The sequence below is a fragment of the Mustela putorius genome, unplaced genomic scaffold, assembly GCF_011764305.1.
Source record: "Mustela putorius furo isolate JIRA1106 unplaced genomic scaffold, ASM1176430v1.1 tig00000174_pilon_pilon_pilon, whole genome shotgun sequence".
NCBI lineage: Eukaryota > Metazoa > Chordata > Mammalia > Carnivora > Mustelidae > Mustela > Mustela putorius.
This window is the reverse complement of record NW_025421304.1, coordinates 43,115,899-43,129,728: the sequence shown is the minus strand read 5'-3', so window position 1 is coordinate 43,129,728 and position 13,830 is coordinate 43,115,899. Positions and strand designations below refer to the sequence as shown.

General features: G+C 64.5%; 1 protein-coding gene across 1 annotated transcript in view; it reads right to left on the bottom strand.

Annotated features, from left to right (window-relative positions):
* The window catches only part of ZNF469 (zinc finger protein 469), a 38,757-nt gene extending 38,107 nt beyond the window's left edge, over window positions 1-650 (bottom strand). The window contains exon 1 of the mRNA XM_045076581.1: window positions 495-650. The gene's annotated coding sequence lies outside the window, so the exon portion shown is untranslated. The remainder of the gene's footprint in view (window positions 1-494) is intronic.
* Between the last annotated feature and the right edge of the window lie 13,180 nt (window positions 651-13,830).

The window sequence follows — 13,830 nt, the reverse complement described above, 5'->3', positions numbered from 1 at the left end:
CGCCCGGGGGCAGCGCGGAGGAGGCGGCCGGCGGGCCTGTTGCGGGGGGCGGGGGGGTTGCAGCTGCTCCAGCCCGCAATGAATGAGCCGGCCCGCGGCCGCGCGCGCCCCCGCCCCGGCCCTGCTGCCCGGAGGCCCGACTTTCCGGAGGCCCCGCTCGGCGGCCCCGGCGGGCACGCAGCCCCGGGTACTCTGGCTGCACTTTGCAAAGTGCCCCGCGGAGCTGGCCCCGGCTCAGCGAGACGCGCAGGGCAGGGCGGAGGCCGGTCTCGCAGCGCCGCGGCCCCCGCCGAGCCCCCGGCGCGCCCTGGCGTTGGCGGCGCGGCGCGTCCCGGGCCGGCGAGCGGGGTCGGGGGCGCGGGGAGGGTCGTCCGGCCCTGCCGGGGCGCGCCGCCGACGGCGCCCGGGACGTGGCGGGTCGCGGGCAGCCAGGTGACCCGCCGCGCAAACCCCGGTCCCCGCGCCGTACCCAGGCGCGGCGCGGCCACACTCACCTCCCGCTCCGAGGGCCCCGCTCCGTTCGCCGCGCTGGCGGGCACGATCGAGCTCCCGGCACGGCCGCGGCGGCCCCGGCGCTCTGGGCGCGGAGGGCCGTCCTCATCCCGACCGCAGGCCGCCCGGGCCGCGCAGACGGGCCGCCCGCCCGCCGGGCACCGAGCCGCCCCGCCGCCGCTGCGCCGCGCTCTGCCCCTGCGGGCGGGGTCGGGAGAGGAGGGGAGCAGCCTCCACCCGCTTCCCAGGTCCGGCCGCGCGCGGGACCAATCCTCGCGAACACGCTCGCAGCGGCGGCGGCGGCTGGGTGCTTCGGCCCAGCCCTGGGCAGCGCGCGCGGGTCGGCCCCCAGGCACAGCCGGCTTGGGTTACAAACGTCCACCCCCTGCCCCCCAGCTATTTTTAGCACCGCTCTTCCTAGGTGTCTGTTTCACGGGACGCGCTCCAGTGATGGGGACCCTGATGGGTAAGGTAGGCAGCCATCAAACCAGGGCTAATGCACCCCCTGCCCCCAGCCCACCCCAAGCTGGCAGCCCTCTGGTGCTCCATGGCCGGGCTGGGTAGAGCACTACTGTCAGATCTGCGGGGCCTCGGTGCATCCATGTGGTTCCCAATAGTTCCTCCATCCCCACCCCTCACGGCGCCTTCTCCAGCCCTTCGGAGGGACCAGCACATGAGGCATTTTCTCCCTGTGCTTCCCCAGGGAGGGTTGGTGTTGGGGGGCTCATGCCACACCCATCACTGGGCACCTGCTTGGCCTCGGGCCTATCACAGACTGGCCTGGTGAATTCCGGAACACAGATGGGGGGGGGGAGCTGGGACTATGCACACCCCAGAGTGCATGTCTTCTGTCCCATGGTTTCCTTCACAGAGGAGGACATCAAGGTCCAGAGAAGGCAAGACACCTTGCTGAGGCCACACAGCTCAGGGCATGGGACACTGGCTGGTCACCGGTGTGCCCCTGTGGGTCCCTTCAAGGCCAGGGAGACACCCACTGCGAGCAGCAGTCCTCTCTCCTCCACTGCAGAGGACCCCAGGGCACGGACAGCCCTAGCCTCTGAGCCGGGACATTGTGTGCTGGGGGGCGGGGGCGGGTCTTCACTTGGTAGAAAGGCATCGTTCAGAACGGGTCCTGTGAGCAGTGTCGGAGAGCCTGCAAGCAAGCTTTAACTCGCCCAAGTTCAAATTTCACACCCCCTTAGGAGCACCTTTATCATGTAAAGCAAGGTATAGGTGACACACAGGGCCTTTGGCCCCGAGTCCTGCAGGCCAGCTTGGAAGGCAGCGGCTGGCCCCCCTCTTCCCCCTGGCACTGGTCACTGTGGTCTGCGCCAGCCGGAGGGGCTCTGAGCTGTAGGAGAAGCTAGAATACAGTGCGCATCAAAGTCAGTTTCCCCGTGGCTGTTCATTACAGCCTTGGAACGAGGTTCCAGAAATCCCTGCCCTGGACTTGAGAAGTGGAACTGAACAACGGGTTAGGGACCCAGAGGCCCCCGCCTCCCGGTCCTGCTTGGCACTCAGAAAGCCCAAGCTTCAGCTCACATTTCCGGGGCATCATTCTGGGCCTCCGGGTCCTGGGATCTCCTTTTCCATGGAAATCGGCACAGGAAGGCGCTGAGAGCCCCCCTCAAGTTAATCGGTATTTCAATCAAGTTGGTTTCCTAAAGTTTCCAGCGTGGGGTCCCCTGGCTCAGACCAAGTTCCCAGATGGTATTTGCTTCGGGAGCCTTCTCACTGGCCTCTCCTTGTTTCTAAGAGTCCACGGTTTCTGAACTGTGTGTGTGTGTGTGTGTGTGTGTGTACGCGCCCAGCCCCTGGTGTACCTGGATGCCCCTTGGTGTGAGGGTCGGCAGAGGACTCAGGGCCACGCCCAGGCCCACCCTGGGCTGGCACTGCCCACCTGGACCAGGTGCTGAGGGCACGAACTTGGCATCCTAGGAGGTGGGCTGCTGCACTTGCCATCTCCCGGGATGGTTCCAAACATGCCTGTCCTGCCCCAGGGCCACTGGCCGACAGAGCCGGGGGCTGAGCCATCCGGCGGGAGACCCGGTCGCCCGGAGCTCCTGCTCCAAGGCTCTAGGCTCACTTGCTTCGGAGAACCCAGCAATTCTCGTTGGGGGTGACTATACCCCCTCCGGGGGACAATTTGGCAGTGACCAGAGACATTTTTGGTGGTCACAACTATGGGCCATGATGGCAGAGACCAGAGAGGCTGCTTGACCTCCTGCAAGGCACAGGATGGCCTCATACCAGAGAAGTATCTGGCCCCAAATGTCAGCGATGTGGCGGGGGCATGGTCCCCTGGGGTGGAGCCCAGCAGTCCCCGGGCTTCCCACGGGCAGCACCCTCCCCTCCTCCCAGTTCCCAGAGCCCGGCAATGACCTTCATACACCCCTGGCAGGAGGAGCTGCCCAGTGGGAGACATGGGCATGGGGTGCCATGGAGATGGCGTGGGCGGGCGGGGTCTTGGCCGGGAGTCCCTGGTCTTTTGCAATAACGTCTGGAAACTGGGTATCTGTGCCGGATCCTGCTCTCCACCGGTACCCCAGCAGGGGTGCTGACTCAACTTGCCCAAAGTGACAGACGTCAAACTCCACTCCCCTCCGTGGCCAAGCCCCCTTGCTGCCCAGGGCCTGCAGCTCGCCAGTGGCCGCTCTCAAGGGGGCAGAGGCTCCCTGGGCCCCTGCGCGTGCCGGGAAAGCCGGTCAGCACTCCTGAGTCATCTCCTTGACTTCTGCCTGATGTCAAAATGAAACCACGTCCTCAAAGCCAGAGCAGGGGTGGGGGGAGTGAGAAGCGTCCGGCAAATTCCAGGGACATAGCGTCACATGGCCGCAGCAGCCTGACTCCAACAGTGCCTGGGCACTCGACACCCATCCGTCCAGATGAGCTCACACCTTGAAAGCCACGTCCTGCCCCTGCCCTGTGTGTGGGGCCACACTGGACCTAGTGGGACCCCTGAGGCCCAGACGCTCATCTCTGGGAGTCTGGACCTCTGACCTGGGACATGGCACATGGATGTTTGCTCCCTCCTGGGAGTTTTCGTGGCAAGATGGACGTGTGATCTTGTGGGCTCCCACGGGCCCCTTAGGCCCATTTGCCAGATGGGGAAACTGAGGCTGGAGGAGGCAGGGAACCCATCCTAAGGACCCATGAGTTAGTGGGACAGCCCCTTCCGGGCCCCCGATGGCCGGCTCTTGTGCCTGCTGGCTCCCCGCGGAGCCCAGGTTGATGGCATGGCCGTGAGGGCCGGGGGTCAGGGGTCAGCCTCCCAGAGGCTGCTGCCTGGGTGTCTTGGCTGGCAGATGGGGGGTGTGGGCCTTGCCACACGGAGCTGCCCTTCAGCACAGCTGCCGGCCGACAGGGAAGCACCCAGGACCCGAGGCCTTTCTAGGAGCGAGAGGCCCGGCCCCTCCAGAGCCAGTTATCTGCGCAGCGATCCCGGATGCCTGGACACTGGGCTCCCCGGACCCACATCCAGAACACAAGCAAGGTTGGCAGAACTTGCCAAGGAGCCCGACAACTTGGAGGGCCTGGCTTCCGTCCCCCGCTCCCTGCTAGCTGCCCGTCCCTGGGTAAGTCAGCCACCTCTCTGGGCTCCTGCCCAGGGAGAACGCAGTGGCCAGGAGGGCAGTGCCGGCCCCCCGAGGCATGATGAGACAGCCCCCGCTCCTCCTGACCGTGGCTGGGGGTCTCTGGGGGGTCTTGGGGAAGCTGGGCGCAAGGGCAGGGTCTGAGGGAGGAGGGGCAAGTGACCTCACGATGCCAGGGCATGTCCCACGGCAGACACTATCCGGCCCTGACACCCTGCTGTGCCCTCAGCACCCCTGACCCTGGGTCTAGGGCCTCTGGAAAAAACCCTACAGGCTCCAGAGCGCAGAAAGGAACAGACACATGGAAAGGAATCAATCTTTACCTACGGAAGGCGAAGCATCAGCTCCTATGTGGCCATACGGAAGACCGTCTGTGTTTCGGGGGGTCTGCAGCCTTGGGGGTTGCACGTGGGAGTGGGGTGAGGGAGGAGGCGGGCGGGCGGGAGGCTGGGTGGGTGGTGGCGGGCGGGGCCCGAGCCCCGCGAGCCCTTCCAAGGAGACATTCCAGACTGACGGTGGCGCATGACTCAGATGCTTTCTGTCCCCGTCTTCCTGTCTTCCAAATGGTCCAACAAGAGAGACAGAGGGCACCCTTCCTGAGGAGGGTCTAACACACGGACACAGGCATGCTCCCCCCACATGCCACCAACACCTACGCGCTTTCCCACGTGTGGGCCAGCCCAAGCCACGGGACCAAGGGCTGGCAGGGGTCTGAGCGTGCAGAACTTGCCAGAGCCCACAGCCTACCTTATCCCCCTTTCTGGGATCAGCTCCTCCACGTCCAGGAAGCCCTCCCTGACCTACACACCGGCTCAGGATTCCCGCATTTCCTAAGCTCCTCCCGGCAGGGCAACGGGGCAGCTTGGCTCAGGTCCAGTCCCCAACCCTGCCGTCCGGCAGCCACGGGACCTGACCCTCTGTCTTCCCCTCCCGGCTGGTACGTCAGACCCGTTCGTGAAAGCGCTAGGACCCACGGGCAGCCGTGCCTCTCGGCACTCAGCACAGCACCTTGGACTCAGCCTCCTGCGGGCCTTCAATATGGGAATCCTTCTAATGAAAGGAAAACAGAGGCCTTGGGGGCCGGCTTGGCTGCAGGGACCCGAGCCAGCGGCCTGGTGCATGAATGGGCTCTTTCATGGGGCGGCTGCCGCGCGAGGGCCCGGGGTGGAGAGATCCGTGCGCGGCCCAAGGAATGGCAGTGCCACGGGCAGGCCCGGGCAGGAAGGACGGCGGCCTTCAGCCCGGGCCTCGGGGCCTCGGGGCCCTGCCGCCTCCCACCCTGTGTCCCGGACGCCCCGACTCCGAGCCCGGCAGCAGGAAAGGAGCCAGCTGTCCTGGTCCAAGTGCCACTGTCCTCGTTCTTCTCCTGTGATCATGTCTCCGAGGGGTAACTACAAATTTACATTCTGCTCAGCGTGGTCGTTGATTCGGAGCCCGTGAGGAAGGCCCTGCTGTCAAAGGCGCATTGATGTGTGTTTTCGTGCTGCCCGGGGTGACGGGCCGCGGCGGGCGGACACAACCGGCCCTTGTCGCAGGCCCGGCTCTGTGAGCGGCGTGCCCTCGCCAGCTGTGCCTGTGTAAACGCCTCCGCCCCGCCCGCCGTGAATGACTTCAGTGTCCAGAGGTTTCTTTTTCCATACCTGGCCACCAAAACTTCCAACATTCTTCTAGAAAAAATGTGGCAAGCTTCCCTGGGATCATTTTCTCTCCAAACGGCTTATCCATCCCGCTCGGGCCCCAGACTCAAGCCAGTTCTTCTTCAGCGGGCGACATCAGAGAGCCACGGGGCCTCCGTCTCCACCACCTGCTGCAGTGGCCCCGTGGACAGCGTCGTGGGGTCACGGGCGAGTGATCAGACATTCGCGAGTCTGACTGGACGTCGACAGGCTGATGGCCCCGGGGTGTCCCACCTGCAGAGGCACATGGGGGGGGGGCCCTGTCTGGGTACAGAGTGGGCCGGTCTGGGTCTGGAACCAGCCCACTGAGCCCAGGCCCTCTCCGGACAGCGGCAGACGTCGGGCAGCCCTGGGTCCGAGCACAGGCTGTCCCTGACGCCCCCACTCAGCCCTGCCTGGCGCCCCGGGGTGCTGCTGCCTCCCCCTGGGCGGGTGCTGGAATGAGCACCTCCTCCAGGAGGACACGGGGGCCAGGACAGGAGGGGGCACCCGCAGGGGGTGGGCTGACCTCAAGTTCACGCGTGTGTGTGCCAGTGTGTTTACCAGTGTGAGCGTGTGTGTACAGCTACGTTCACATGCGTGTGGGAGCACATGTGAGGCTGTATGTCCGTCCGTACGTGTGCACACACGGGAGCGTGTGCACTGACATGTGTACATACGTGTGTGTGAGTGTGATCACACCGACCACTCCTGGGGCTCAGGGTGTCTGAGCCAGCGGCAGGAGCTCCGTCCCACTCACCCCACAGCCTCGGCGCCCGCGTCAGGACTGGCACAGAAAACTCCGGTTCGTGGAGGAAATGAACGGACCAGAGCTCGGGGACGGCCGGGGAGAATCCCGTGGGAGGCTGGGGCGTCACCGCTGTCTCTCCAGGGTGTGGGCTCCACGGCGGCAGCCCCACGGCCTCGAGGCTTCAGCAGGTGAATGTTTGCAGCGCTCGGAGGTGCTTCCGTTGGGCGGGGCCGGGGTCTTGTCTGAGACCCAGCACGGCGGAGCTCTGGGTGCACAGCCCCGCAGGCCGTGGCGAGGGGCTTCCCCACCCCGTGCCTCCATTTCCCGATCCCTGTCGCTGGAGGCCCGTTGGGTTACTGACAACCAGCGCCATGCGCTCAGAATCTCACGGATGCTAGCTCTTAAAACCACGATCCGCACGCTTCCCGGGTGACGACTTGTCTCCTTCACGTGTCCCCAGACCTCCACAGCGGTCGTGACTTAGTCGTCCTCAGAATAGTCCCGAGACAGGGCGCCTCTAGCATGTGGCCCTTCCTTCCCAGGACCTGCACCAACCGCGTCTCCTGGAGGCGCCCCCACCTCTGTCCCCCGGCAGGCGCGCAGCCCAGGGAGATCCGTGCACAGGGTCGAGTGAGAACGCAGGGTCCCTGCCCCACAGACCCCCTGTCACAACATCCGGAGAAGAGCACGTTGTCCTCCGTGTCGTCCCTGGCCCTTGCTGCATGTCCAGCCCTCGGTCCGCCACGGTGCTGGGGGGACACAGCCCCCACGCAGGGTAGACGGTCGCCTGGATGCTTGTTTCATTTTGTGAGGTTAGTGAGATCACAGACGCGCGCCTACAGAATCGCCGTACTTTACGAAAGGAAACCGCGCTTGTCCCGTCACACCCCACCCCCTCCGGGGCAGCGGCAGGGGAATGTGGAAGGACAGGGCTGTCCCTCGGAACCTGTTCCATCCGAGCCCTCGGGGCGGACAGTACCCATCAGGCAGGGTGCTCAGCCCTCCCGCCTCCCAGGCGGCCCTTCGCTGATAGGAGTGGGCACCCGACGCCTGGTCAACCGGGGGTGTGGCCGCCACCTGGCCCGGGCGCTGGGGGTGACGGTGAGCACCTGCGGCTCGCTCGGAGCTGCCTCGCTGCTCCGTCCCGGCCACGCCCACGGAGCTGGCACCACTGCGACCACGGGGTCTGGGCGAGGGGGACGGCTCTCAGGGCCCTGGGCTGTCTCGCCACCAGCTGCTTCCCGAGAGCAGATACAATATCTCTGCCTGCGGACGTAGGCTCTGGAACACCGAGTCGCCGTGTCACGGCCAGGCCCGGGCGCGAGAGCTCACCTCCAGGCCACAGAAGAAGCTGCTGAGAACCAGCGTGGCCGGGCCCAGCAGCGTGACACGTGGCCATTTTTTCCCGAAGTCCCAATCACGTGGCAACCCCAAACGCGGGTCAGTGTCGGTGACAGCACCGCGTCCTTCCCGCTGTGGAAATGCCCGCGGGCGGCGGGCGGTCTTTCTAGATCACGGTCATGCCCTGCTCTCAGCCGCCGTGGCTTCCGAGTGCCCACGGGGCGACCCGCACACTCAGGGGTGGACTTGAGGCTCTGCCCACCAAGCTCCGAGCTGCCTTTCCAGGCCGGGGCCCATCCCTCCTCCGGCCTGCCTTCCCCACCTGGACTCCGGCCTCGCGGGGCTGCTGCGCGTCACCCTGGGCCCCCCAGGCCCCCACACCTCGCTGACCCTGCACGCGTCTCCCCACCGCGCGCCTTGTGGCCTCACACACCCCGTTCATCCTCAGACGCACTCAGAAGGTGCCTCCTCTCGAGGCCGCCCAGCAGATGCCAAGGGGACGGCACCACACATCTCGCCGTGTCCCACCCCCGCGTCCCGTCTGCGTGGCCACCCTCTGACGGACCCGGGACGCCGGGTCTTCCTCATTCTCATTCGCTACACACCTTCGATGGTCCCGGCCCCATGCGGGGCTCCTGGCACCACGGACGGCCGAAATCTGTTCCTCCGCCCCTCACCGCGTGTGCATCTCCTCTTGGACCCTTGAGGCCTCTCTCTCTCTCTCAAGCTCCAGATGCCCCCGCCGCCAGGGAGCATTCCAGGCTTGATACTGGCGTGACGGAAGGACACAGGCACGTCTCGGCACCTGGACATGTTGGGGCCAGAAAGAATCTTGAGGGAGTCTGTCTCGTCCAGACCTTTCACGGTACAGATGAAGAAACTGAGGTCCCGGGAGGGAGAGAGAGCTTGGCACGCGGCTAGAGTTGGACCAGCTCCCGGGGGGAGTTTCCATTTTGCGTGGATGCTGAGGAGCCGAGAAGGCCTTCTGTGTGGGCCCCCCACCAGCCCTGGCAGGGGTTCCACCGGCTCGTCCTGCTGGCAAGTTTGACCGCTGCCCCCACGCCGTCTGGCTCTGCTCCCTTTCGAGGTGTTTTTGCTTCATGCTACTCCCCCCTGTGACACATTCCCACTGTCACAGGGAGACACCCCCACGCCGTAGCCCCCGCGTCTCTGGTGATGTGTGACTGTGGGCAGTGGGAGAGGCCGCCCCCTGCTCAGCAGCTGCACAACCTTGGGCACATTTCTTGTCTGGGTTCCTGTGTTCTTGTCTCGTGCCCGTGAAAACTGGAGGTACCACGTGGAGACTAACGCACGCAGTTGTCACGGTGATTCAACAAAAGGGTGTGTGTCAATTGCTGAAGTGACCAGAGCCAGCAGACTGCCCCTGTGTTACATGACGAGAGCTACGGTGGTGGTGACGGTGAGCGTGATGTGACGGTGGTGACGGTGGTGGTTAGGCTGGTGGTGGTCGTGGTCCCAGTGTTCATGTTACTCCCAAATTCTCTCCTGCCAAGCCTGCTCCTACTTCCTGCCGTCCTTGCTCAGCACAGGACCTCGCAGAGGCGCCGAGCTCTGGCTGGTGGCAGGTGTGTGCGTGCGGGCGGAGAGCTCCACAGCAGGAACAGCCCGGGCACCCGTGTTCTGAGTGACCCTGGTTCCATTGCTTCGTCCCCTCCTGGGGTCTGGCTTCCCCATCTGTGAAACCACGGGATGGTTCGAACTAGGCAATCCCTACCGGGTTCTCTCACGATCGGCTCGTTGGTAACGACGCGCGGTTCCGCCGGACTCCTGGTCCCTCCTGCAGACACTCGCGCTCTCTGCCTTTGTTTCAGCAAAGCCTGTCCCGGTCCCGGTCACGTCTTCACGCAGACACTAGCAACAGATCAGCATTTGACACGCACGGGGACACAGAGACACGAGGCCACCTCTCCGTGCGTGCGCACGTGTGCTCCTGGCCGACGGCCGACACCCGCTGTGTGTATACCGACGCCTCCACGAACCCCAAATCAAGCATCGCAAACGGACCCGGAATAAGCAGTCCCACTCCAGTGTGGGTGCTGGGCCGCCGACAGGGTCGCTCACGGTTCAACAACCCAGGAGAGCAGGAACCAGGAGCGCCAGCCCCCCACAACCAGCGTGCTCCGAGGGAGACGGTGAACCCGTGCCGGCCGTGGCCCAGCTTCCCGCCACGAGTGAGACGTGGACTTGCGTCCTGCCTCCAGCAGCACGACCGGAGCCTGGGCCAGCCACCCCGCCCTGTGGAGCTTTGGCTGCCCCCCGTCTGGCACGTGGGGATGGTCAGTCCTGCCGGGCCCCTCTCACAAGGTTATTAAGAGGGGCGCACTCCTGGACGTGTGCCAAGCCCTTTGAACGGTCAAGGCCTGTGTGTGAGAGACGCGCTGCCCATGCGTGTGGGTTTCAGGACACGTTAGCGTGTCTGATCCTGGAGCTTCTGCCTCGGGCACGTTAGGGCTGAATGAGATGCGGTGTCGCCCGGTGCGCGCACACAACAAGACCCCCGTGGGTCCTCTCTCCCCCCGCCACGCCTCCTTCCTGTGGTCCTGATTGTTATTCTACAGAGAGCAAAGGACCTAGTTTTCTTAAAAAGTAGAAGGGGGCCGGGGATGTCTTCAAACAGACATGAGCAGCTTCTAGCTCACTCTGGAGCAGAGGATCTAGAACATTCTATCGGCGGTGGGGGACAGAAGCTAGTGTTGTTCCCCATGGGTGTAGGGGTGAGGGCTGAGAGCCTGGTGTGGCTGCCCCGAAGGGAAGTTTGTCTTCTTGTGGCTGATGTCCCCAGGAAGCTGGCCCCCTTAGAGGGCTGTGTGGCCGAGGGTCTGGGTGTCTGAGCTCATGCAGAGTCACAGGGGTCACAGGGACTCTCAGGGCAGGACACAGGGGCACTAGATATTTGGAAGGCACAGACACGCGTGACTGGAGCGGCCCCGGAGCTGGGGACCAGCTTCTTGACTGGGCCGCTCTGTATCCTGTACTCTGTACACAGACAGGCCTTGGGTGCTGAGTGCCCCTCGGACCAGCTTGCAGAGCGGACCTGTCTCCGGCTGTGGCTCCAGGTGATCGGATTTGGAGGGATGTGAGCTCCCAGGACACTGAGGTCAGGGGAGGGGCTGGACCGGCTGTGCCTCGAGTCTGGGCTCTGAGGCTGCTTTGCTGGGTGACCCGGGGCAATCATTCCATCTCCAGAGAGGGAGGAACAGCAGGGTACAGGAGGTCATGGGATTCCACGTGGAAACACCAATCTACCTTGGGGACCCGGGGAACATTTGGAACTCTCGACCTAGCTTCCTCCTCAGGGGGGCTCAGGGTGACTGTTCCCACCTCTCAAGGAGGGCTGGGGACACGTGGCACTAAGGCAGGGCAGGGCTAGGCACACAGCCTGTGGCTCTGCAGACACGTGGGGACCCTGTTCCTGGTGCTGGGACCAGTTAAGAGGGGGAGGGGTCATCTCTGTCCTCACGGGCTGCTCTCCCCGGGGTCTAGTCCCTTCTCTCCTGGAGGGGGTGGAGACCTGGGAGAGGGGGTCCCTACGGACCTCAGCCTGGGGTCCCCCAAGAGCTGGGGTCTCGTGTCTCCTCTCTGAGCCCCTCCTAGACCCAACAAAGCCTGGCTCAGAGCAGCTCCCATGAGATCTGTCATCTCCTTCTATTCGCCAAGAGACAAGCACTGTGTCAGGGTCGAGCTGTGTCCCCTATAAGACCTAGTTGAGCCGAACCCCCGGAACTCTGGACATGGCCTTATCTGGAAATAGGGTCTTTGCAGATGTGACCAGGGGAAATGAGCTCACACTGGACTAGGATGGGTCCTGAGCCGTGACCGGGGTCCTTCCAGACGACGGCTGAGGACCAAGACTCAGAGCAAAAGGCCACGTGGCATTTAGGCAGAGACAGGAGCCCAGACTGGGACCCGCAGAGGCTGGGGGAGGCGGAAGGAACCTAGGACACCTTAATTTGGGGTTTCCGGCCTCCAGTCTGGGAGGGGATCCATTTCTGTTCTTCTCGACCCCCTGGTCTGTGGTTCTTTGTTCGGGCCGCCCCGGGAGACTGGGGCGTCGGGGTGCAAATGGACGAGGGTGGCCACACGGGCCGGCAGCGCCCATCGAGACGAGACGGCGTAGGACCCGAGACGGTACGCTTTCCTCAGCAAGCTGTCAAGTTGGATGCCCAGGGCCGGCCGGATGTGGGACATGGAGAGCTCACACCCAGCTACTTTCTGGAACATTCTTCCCTTTGGTGACTTTGTCCTGGGACAGGACGGGGCAGGTGGCAGTGTGGTCTCCGGGGACACCGGGGGAAGCAGGTTGTTGGGACTGGGCCTGAGTCCCTGGAAGCTGGGGCCGGGGCTGAGCTTCCCCGGGCCTCCCACGACTCCAGCCTGCCCAGCCCCGTGGGTGTCTCCTCCGTCATCTGAGACAGGGCGGGGGGACAGTGTCGCCCTGAGCAATCGGCATGAGAACCTCCACGTGCCTGGGGACACTGCATGAACCTGGGCTGCGGCATTAGCTCTCCACCGGCAGATGAAGGCCAGGGTCAGAGCGGCCAAGGGAGTTGTCCAAAGTCACACAGTGATGGGCAGGGGCTGTCCGTAAGTCCCGCTGTGTCCGATTTCCATCCCTCCGTGCTTTCCGCACGGCTTGTGTCTTCTCCCCACTGCCTGGAGCCCCCAGGCAAGCAGCTGATGGGAGGACCACCCTTACAGACCTACCGGCTGAGGGCTGCGGAGGAGCCTGGGGAAGAAGCAAGGGCCCTTGGTCCCGCAGTGCGGCTCTGCATGTCATGTGCTCGTCCCCTGCACGCTGCGCACGGGTGTGATTCCTTGACACGCAGGGAACGGGCAGGGCTGGGCAGGTGGGCTCCGGTGTGATCAGCCAGAGAGGGACCCCTGAGGTCAGGGATATGCGGGGGACACATGTCACAGGCTGTGTGTGCTCCTGGGTCCTCGCACCAGCCTCAAGCCAGCCAGGATGGCGTCCCCGTGGTGGAAGTGGCACCAGGTCTCGGCAGGCTGGGTGGCTTGTCTGTGGGCTCCCAGCAGGCGGCGGCTCTTGCTGCAGGAGAGACGCCTGTGCTGGGTGTCCGGCCCACCTGGGGGAAGGGCTCACTCCTGGGTGAGGGCTGGAGGTCAGCTCGAAGCTGGGCCACCCCCCACTGTCCCCCGAGGGGGAGAAGGGACAGACTAGCCTTCCGATTCTCAGAGTACAAGGGCCGTGCTCTCCTCTGGTCACACTGTCCCCGCCATGCGCGCCCCTGGCTCCCCCCTGCTGATGACTGAGCTCCGTCCTCAGAGAAGGGGAGCCCAGAGGGCGTCAGAAAGCAGAGAAACAAGAGCTGCCTTGCCTTCCGTCTGAGGCAGGGGCAGGGGCCGGGTCTGGGGGCCCGAGGAGCCCTTTGCAGCCTCCTGTGCAAGATCTCTGGTCTCCCTACACGCCCCTCCTCGGGTCCATCCAGGCCGTGACTGGCTCTGTCCAGAAAGGCCCAGGACCTCGATGCCAAATCCCCTTCCTGGGGCAGAGGCCGGGCGAGCGGAGCAGGCTTGTTTGTGTTTGATATAAGTGCTGGATTGTTCTTGCTGCCTTCCTCGGCTATTATGCGGAGGCAAGTCCTAAAATAATATTGCGTTTCCGCTCTCATGATTTGGAGGGAGGATGCTCGTCCGGAATTGAGCGGGATGGGGCGCTTTCATGTGCGGCACCAGGGACCTGCGCTCACCACGTTCCCCGAGCCGGCCGGCGTACGGGCTGCTCCGGGAGAGCGCTGCTTTTGTTCCTAAGAAGCACGTCTTTGGGAAAGCTGGTTTCTTCACCGGATCGTTCGGCATTCTGGATGGAGCCCTGAGCCCCGGACCCCAGAGACCAGAGCCAGTGACTGGCTGGTGACCAACTGTGAGTCTGGCTCGCGAAGGCGCCTCTGGGAGATGGCGGTGCCTGGCGCATGCTGGGCGGTCAGCACGGACTCAGGACCGGTTCCAGCACAAAGCA